Here is a 7,973-nt window from a genome sequence, read left to right as displayed (position 1 = left end):
TTGCTCACTGGGTCAGCTCCAAGGAAAGTCATGGGTCCAAGACAGGCCTTACACGTATCAAATTTTAGAGGGTTTTTTTTTTAAAGCTTATCTAAACAGCTGAAAAAATTATTTTGCCTTTCAGAAATTATCAACCAATCAAACATAATTACAGCATGCCTCTGGAGAAACTTGTGTGGCAACGTTGAAGTGATACAAGATAAAAGAGTTCAGCTTCCTTTCATGCTGCCCAAGTTTTTTTTTTATTACAGTAGAGAAGAACAGGGAGAGAGGGAAAACAAAACGTCAAAGCCCCCTGGTCCATGGATTATTTAAGAAAACAAGAAGAGTGAATATTAAAGCAACGCAGATCTCCATCCACAAATACTAAATTTAGAACAGTTACATGTTTGGGGTTTTTTTTCCCAGTAATATTCAGCATCATGTATGCAGGCAAGGAAAAAGGGAATGGTTTTCTAGGGATGCAGATTTATGAAATTGGCTGTACTGGATGGAGAGGGGAATAAGTCATTTGAGTGTAGATTCAAAAAAGTGATTACAATGATGAATTCAAACCTATAAACTGGTAAGGAGGAAAGTGAAACCAAGAAGTGATAAAAAGAGAGTCAGTGAATTAAAAGATCCTAATGTTACATAGGAAAATTGGTCACAATGTTTTGCATTTCTTTCTATCAAGAAGTGGAACTTATTTTCTCACTCCTTAAATCTGAGCTAGCATTATGACTTGCTTTGATCCAGAGAGTATGGCAGACGTGATGAGCAAGTGAGTTCCAAGCCTAGACCTCAAGAGCTTTGAATGTTTCTTCTTGTTTTGCTTTTGGAACTCTTCAAATTACACATGAACAAGCCCAAGCTAGCCCATTGCTGGAGGAGCGACCACATGGAGAGAGACTTCAGTCATCCCAGTACTCCCAGTCTTCCCAGTTGAGACCATAATAAATCAGCCAGCATAGTCATCACAACTGCTGACCACAGATGCATGAGAAAGTATAGGCAAGAGGTCATCTGAGCCTGGCCAAGAACTGAAGAAATTCCCAGCTGAACCCAGCCCAGGCTGTCAGCATAGAGAATCATGAGCTGGAGAACGGGCTCTTGTTCAAATCCACTAAGTTTTTGGATAGTTGGTTATGTAGCAAAAACTAACTTTTACGTCCTAATGAGAGAAAATAATTGTTTCCATGGGGTATTTTAAGCAAGTGAGCTATAAATATAAGCAGTTATAGTTGGAGAATAGGATGTTCAAACTTATAATGTTCACAGTAATGTTTCTGTTGAAGACAAGGTCCAAATCATGACCATTCCTAGCCATGTGGCTAAGAAAGAGTGGATGAAAACGTCCTAGGAAGGGGGAGGTAAAGACACTGAGAAGTTGGAGTAATTAATGGCATGTTGACATCACGAAGGATGATGACAGAAATAGCATTAGAGAAGAAGTTTTGGTGTCCAGTGTAGAAAAATTAACAAACAACCAAAGTGAGAGCAAAGTGCGGGTAAATGGCAGAAAAGCCAGATGCCACAGGCCGCAAAGGAGCTAGGATTTTATAAATGGGCAGAGGAGTAGAGGACTGAGTTAGGCATTGGAAAGCAAGAAGCAAGTGACTTGGCACTCTAGCCTGAAGTGTGAGGTGTGAATAAATAAATATCCTGTACTTGAGAGGGATGCAAATAAAGCAATATCCTTAGAGGACACAGTTCATGCTCGGGAGAGGAAATGAAGGATATGTAGTAGATGAGAATGAGATAAGAGAGGTGCAAAGGAGAAAGAGATGAAGGCAAAAAGAGTTTGAGAATAAACAGTTGTTGTCACCCCCTAAGATGGAGTTCCCAAGGACTTAATAAATAGGTTCAGCGAGTTGTATCTGGTGGTGAGGAGATGGGGTAGTAAACAAAGCAGAATAGAGTAAGATTTGGGGAGATAATATATGACTAACCAGATAGAGTTTAACAGAGGTGTGGGGTTTGGTGGAGTTAGTCCTTGGAGTCTGAAGCAGCATGGTGAGCACATGGGCCTAGCAGGGAGGTCGTATAAGTGTAGGTAAGTCCATGGTTTGGTGCAGAAGGAGTTGAGATGGTTTATCCTGTGAGAGAAGCAGACAGCTATTCCAGCAGGCCTCAGCAGGAAGGTGGCCTGTGTGGAGTGTTTTGGGTAAAGCTTCCCTGTTTGAGAAGAAGATACAAACTGGTTATGAGGATCCAGCTCAGCTGCAGGAAGAACTAGCCCCACAGGAGGGGTTGACAAAGGCTCCCCCTTTGTCATTCGAGGAGATGACAAGTGTGTGGCCCAAACAGGGCTATGTCACATGGCCCCATAGCCAGACAAGTGATCCCAGAGGGCGGGGGTATGGGCTGTGGATGCAAGGCCATGGGGACCATATTGCATAGTGAAAACGTGAGGCCTGTGGCCCAGTGGAGTATAGATGGGGCCAACAGAGGATGAGATCTGTCTGCTGTGTTTCAGAGATGGGGGTCCATGAGCCAACTGAAGACAGAGTATAGGACTTTCAGGACTTCAGTACCAACTACTCTGATAGAAGCTTAATGTGAAAAATACAGGTTTGAAGAATTAAAGGATAAAATATATCACATAAATGAGATTTTTATCCAGAGAGAGATTAAGTGAGCCATGAGACCTCTTCTAGGGTTTTAATCTATAAGGGGCACTGAAACATGATTCAGGAAATGAAAACCTTACCAGATGTGAACTGAGATGGAGAAAGGGGTAGATAAATAGTATACATCTCAGAGGATGTTCCATGTGATGAGGAAGAATAATTTGAAGAGCTGCTGTTGATGGGGTGAGGGATGAGACAAGGCCCAGAAACCACCTTCTCAGGAGGGTGAATTCTGTAATCTTCAGTTTGTTTAGTGATGTGGGTTACACAAGTTTGGGGCCAAAGTTGAGATATTTGGAGCAAGAGCAAAGAAACAGCACGGGGAGATTGGGACTGACATATATACACTAATATGTATAAAATGGATAACTAATAAGAACCTGCTGTGTAAAAAAATACATAAAATAAAATTCAAAAAAAAAAAAAAGAAACTGAGCACAGACTTCCATGAGTCCTCCCCCACCACCACCTTTTCCTTCACAGCTCTTGGACTCTCCTCGTTACCCATGTTGGAAAATATTTAGAGCATTTTTGTTTACAAAGGTGCCTGATTTATTATTCTGCCTATAGTACACATATCTGCATCTGGTTCTGACTTGTGGTAGCTTGCTTTCATAGACAAATGGCATTTTTAACTCCATTATGGGTTACTCCAACACAGAGCTGGGTAAACTCTGAAGAGTTTATCTCTTTCCTGGCCCTTTACAGTCTGAAACAGAGATCATCAATGCACTGCATTCATAGGAGATACAAAATAACTCTTTTGATGAAACATGCATAACAGGTTGGGGAAACAAACATCACAGAGGCAAAGGCCACATTTTACCTTATGTCTGCCTCAACCAAGAACAGATTCTGACAGTGAACAGTCCAGTGTTCTCCAAAACTGTTCTCCAAAACTAGCTCAGGGAGCAAGTAAATAATCCCTGATCCATGTATATAGGGATATTCAGCTGGTTGATCTAAATTAGTCATTATTATAGCTAATCTCATCAGAGGGATCCTAAGCTGAACTGAAGAAAGGAGATATAAGTAGAGCACTGAAAAATAATTCTCCAGGGGAAACAAGACTGATTAACCAATTCGTTTAGGGCAGGTTTCATTGCCTTTCATCATCTATATCTAAATAAAGATGTTTACACTCCAGAGCAAGAATTTTGAAATAATGAGCATATTTCTTAATAGAACATAATAATCAGTTTATGCAAATAGATAAATGCAAACAAAGGCTTATTTAGTAATACCAAATGACCACCACCATCACCAGCCACAGAGAGCCAGGAGTCTCAGTTGCCTGCCTGCAGCATCTAAACAGCAGGTGAAAAAACACATGTTGAGAAATAAAACACGTAAGCAAAAGCTAATAAACAAATTCAGTAAAGTTGCAGTATACAAAATCAATACATAAAAATCTGCTGCATTGCTATACTCAAGTAAACAAACTACAAAAATAAAGAAAGAGAAATAAAGAAAATAATCCCACTTACAACTGCATCAAAAAGAATAAAATACCTAGGAATAAATTTAATCAAGGAAGTAAAAAATACGTATACTGAAAACTACAGATATTAATGAAATAAACTGAAGAAGACACAAATAAATAGATACTCTGTGCTCATGAACTCTTTGTGAAGAGCTGAAGTGGGGAGCTCAAATTACAGCTCTTGATAAATGTGGCACATATGACATAGCCAGAGACTCCAGGAAAAACTAATCATCTCAGCACTCAGAGGATAGAAGAGGAGTGATGCCTTGAGCCAAGCCAGACCTTGATGGTCAGGTAAAAACATCAAAATTAAAATCTGATCGTCCTCTCAGACATTTACTTCTGTTTGGCCCGCCATCCAAAGAATATACCTGTTTACTTATTGTCTGTTTCCTCCATGAGAACACAAGGCCTGTGAAGGCAGAGATCACTGAGGTGTCCCCCAGAAGTAGACCAGCATGTGGCATTTAAGAGGTTCTCAAAAAATATTTGTTGAATGAATGAGTAGAAGCACAAATGAATAAAACATGAAGCAAGGTTTTGAGTGTCTTTACCTGTAAGATACCCACAAACAAGTTTAGTGAAGACACTGAGATGACTCATGTAAAGCTAGTTCTACTACATAGAAATCACTCAACGTTAACTATTATTTTCAAGTGTACTATCTTCAGCAACACCTTCATCTATAACATGCCAGGTACTGAGTTAAGTACTTTCCAGTCATTATACCTTATTCTATTCCTAAGACTTTCAAGAACGCTGGGAAGAGTAAGTAGGTAGTATTGTTTTCATTTTAGAGGTCAGAAATTGGGATTTAGAGAGGTTCGCAAATTTGCTTGAGGTCACTGAGAGAATTGAAGAACCAGGATGGTGACCCTGTGTCCAATACCCACTGTCTTATCTGCCATACTGTGTCACCTTCCAGGGTCTACTTTACCTTTAAAAGCAACTATCAAGTTGTGTGACAGCTAGTTCTGCATTAAGTACATAATATTTCCCCACTCAACTGTGAGCTCCCAAAGGGAAGGCGGTGTGTAGTCTGTTCATCATTGTGGCAACTTTCAAAGTGGGTTTCCAGCTGAATTCTGCAAGTCCAAGAGGCTGTCTTGGCGAGCCCGCAGGACACCCATAGGGAAGGAGAGAAGTGGAGTGCTCTGAGCCCCTTTCTCCCACCTCAGTTATTTGGTTTTCCTCTTAGGTTTCTATACCATTTCCACTGAAGAAAGGATTCTGCTGGAAGAAAAAAAAAAAAGTCGAGTTCTAGAATCTGCCAATGCCCGAGCACTCAGTGACGTTAATTAAATAAAGACTAGTTAGAAGCAGAAGCAGAGGACAGTCTCTAAATGTGAGGAGTATGGAAGGAACCAGTGATCTTCAAACACTGGTTGTTTCGGTGTTACTTATTTGAATCAGTCTAAGATTGGAGAGTCATCTTTCCACATAAAAGGCAGCACAGTACAGTCAGTGTGGATGCAAGAGAGAAATTAGGACTTGTACCTCAACCACAGATGTGAGGCCACCTGTTACACTGGATGACAAAAGCAGGACATGAAAACTGATAAAAATAAAACCCAAAAAAAGCACAATTAAGCTTGCTTATATAATTGAGAGACAGTAGACTTCTTTTAGGGAGTGCAAATTTAGTGTCACCCTAAGATTTCAGACTAGGAACATGCCCAAGTATAATACAGCAACGAGAAAACACGCTTTCTCCATAGCAACGATCTGAAAACTCAGCTATATTCTCATTACCAGAGACCATTTGACAGAGAAATCTTGAGAAGCAGTTTTTCTCCAGAGATTTATCAGGTGGCAGAAAGGGAACGTGGAAGAGAACTTGAAGAAGAACCAGTGCCAGAAGACGAAGTTACCAAGGTGTAGGAGGTGCTAAATGGGAGAGAAGCAGGGAATAATCCACAAAAATTATTTCAAAAATTCAAAAACATTGATACCATGTAGAATGGTTGATTAACCAAATGCTGACTCAATCACCCACAAATCCAAATCACTCTGTACCAAAGCAGGGAAGCTGAAAAGCAAATTACTCACTCTTGACAAGGAGGCAACAGCCTGACCTTCAAAAAGGGACAGTGGCATCAGACTAATCTGTTCCCTAGATAGGCCCAACATTGACTCCTACAGATGGGCCCTTCCAAGAAGGATCTGGGCCACAAAGCTACTTGGGGCTCTGTGCAGAGATGCATTAACTTTCAAGAAGCACCTCCAAAAAAAAAAAGGAAAAAGAAAAAGAAGCACCTCCAGCACAAGAAAAGATACCAAAATGCCCAGATGATCACTTTTGAGGCCAGTCTTAGCCACTCAGTCAGAGCTGGGGTTAAAATTCATTCATTCATTCAGTCAACAATTATTTAAGAAGCATTTATTGAACAGCTAGGCACTGAGATAGATAATACAGGTGCAAAGATGAATAACATTGTCTAGGTGCTCAAGGACCCCATTTGGGAAGGCAATGGTTAGTACTATGATGGAGGGTTGAACAGAGAATGGGCAATAGGTCCCTGCAGTCAGAGAGACCTCAGTTCGAGTTCTAGGTCTGCCACTTCCCAACTGGATGTACATTGTTTAATCTCCCCTTGCTTCCATTTGGAAAGAGATTATTCCTCCTTTGCAGGATTGTTTTCCGGACTTTTGTGCTAGCGTAGAGAAGATTCTCAGCACTGACCTGAAAGCACTGTGATTGCTTTAAAAAAAAAAAAAAAGTGAGATTTTATTCAAATTTACTATTATGTACAGTGCGTTGAGAACACAGAAAATGGTCATGTAAGTTGTTTCTCTCTCTACCCTTGGAGATTCTGTTCTTAGTCTGCAGTTAGCAGCTGCCAAGATACATGTAGTGAAAAGGGATTAAACTACCTCCATGGATTTGAACAGCAAATACACAGTGTCCATCACGAGCGAGAACACCACAGCATAAAACAAAATGCAAACGCCCCCGCCAAGGTAACGCTAGAATAATTGGCCACCACTCACCACATGAATTCTTTCTAACAAGTCTCCGATGTGTGTTAACATGTCTTTTGCCACACTGTCCAATTGTAACTTAAATCTGGGGCTTCAGGAGCCTACAATTGAAATCTGCTTACATTAAGGCTGTTTACTTCCTTTGTCATATCAAAGTGTGAAAGAAACTTCCCAGAGGGAAAGTCTCAAAAAATACCCTCATTGCAAATCACTCTAGTAGAAGGTAGGTGAGGGTCTCAATAAGCAACCGTAATGAACAGCCGCCTCTGGACATACTGTCAAAAGTGTCATCTTATGACACTTACCCTTGTTCACTCTAAATGCATTATTCTCAGTCTCCGAAGGCGACAGGATTGAATTTCAAGGGCTCCCTGAACGAGTAACTTGGGCAGGGAATAAGTAATGAGACCCCAAGGCACTGGATCTCTCGGGAGGTGCCAACCCCACTGGGAAGAGACAGAAGGGACCCCTGGACTGAGGGGCAGAGAAGCGGGCTCCGGGGGAGACAACTACGTGCCTTGGGCCAGTCCCAACTTTGCCTTCTGCCTCAGTTGGGCTCCTGACAAAATGGAGCCACTTCCAACCTCCTTTTCCCCTCCTCCCAGGGGATACTGGGTCTGCTGCTTGGTTGGTTCCAACAGGCTAACTTAAACCAGAAAGCACGAGTTGTTGGTAGCAAATCTGGGTCTCATTAGAGGTTGAAACGTAGACAGGGAAGTGAGGAGCTCATGCGCTTTCTCTCCATCTCTCAGGGAGGCTGGCCTCTGCCTCCCTCTCCAGGCCTCCTTTCTTTGCCGCCACCTCTCCTACCCCACACCCCCGGCCACACACACAAGCCAAGGAAGGTTAATCATAAAATTCAGGAAGCTTAAGCTGCAGGATCTCTCACTTGC

The sequence above is a fragment of the Balaenoptera physalus genome (genome assembly GCF_965194825.1).
Source record: "Balaenoptera physalus genome assembly, chromosome: 4".
NCBI lineage: Eukaryota > Metazoa > Chordata > Mammalia > Artiodactyla > Balaenopteridae > Balaenoptera > Balaenoptera physalus.
The sequence above is the reverse complement of the archived record's forward strand: the minus strand, read 5'-3'. Positions refer to the sequence as shown.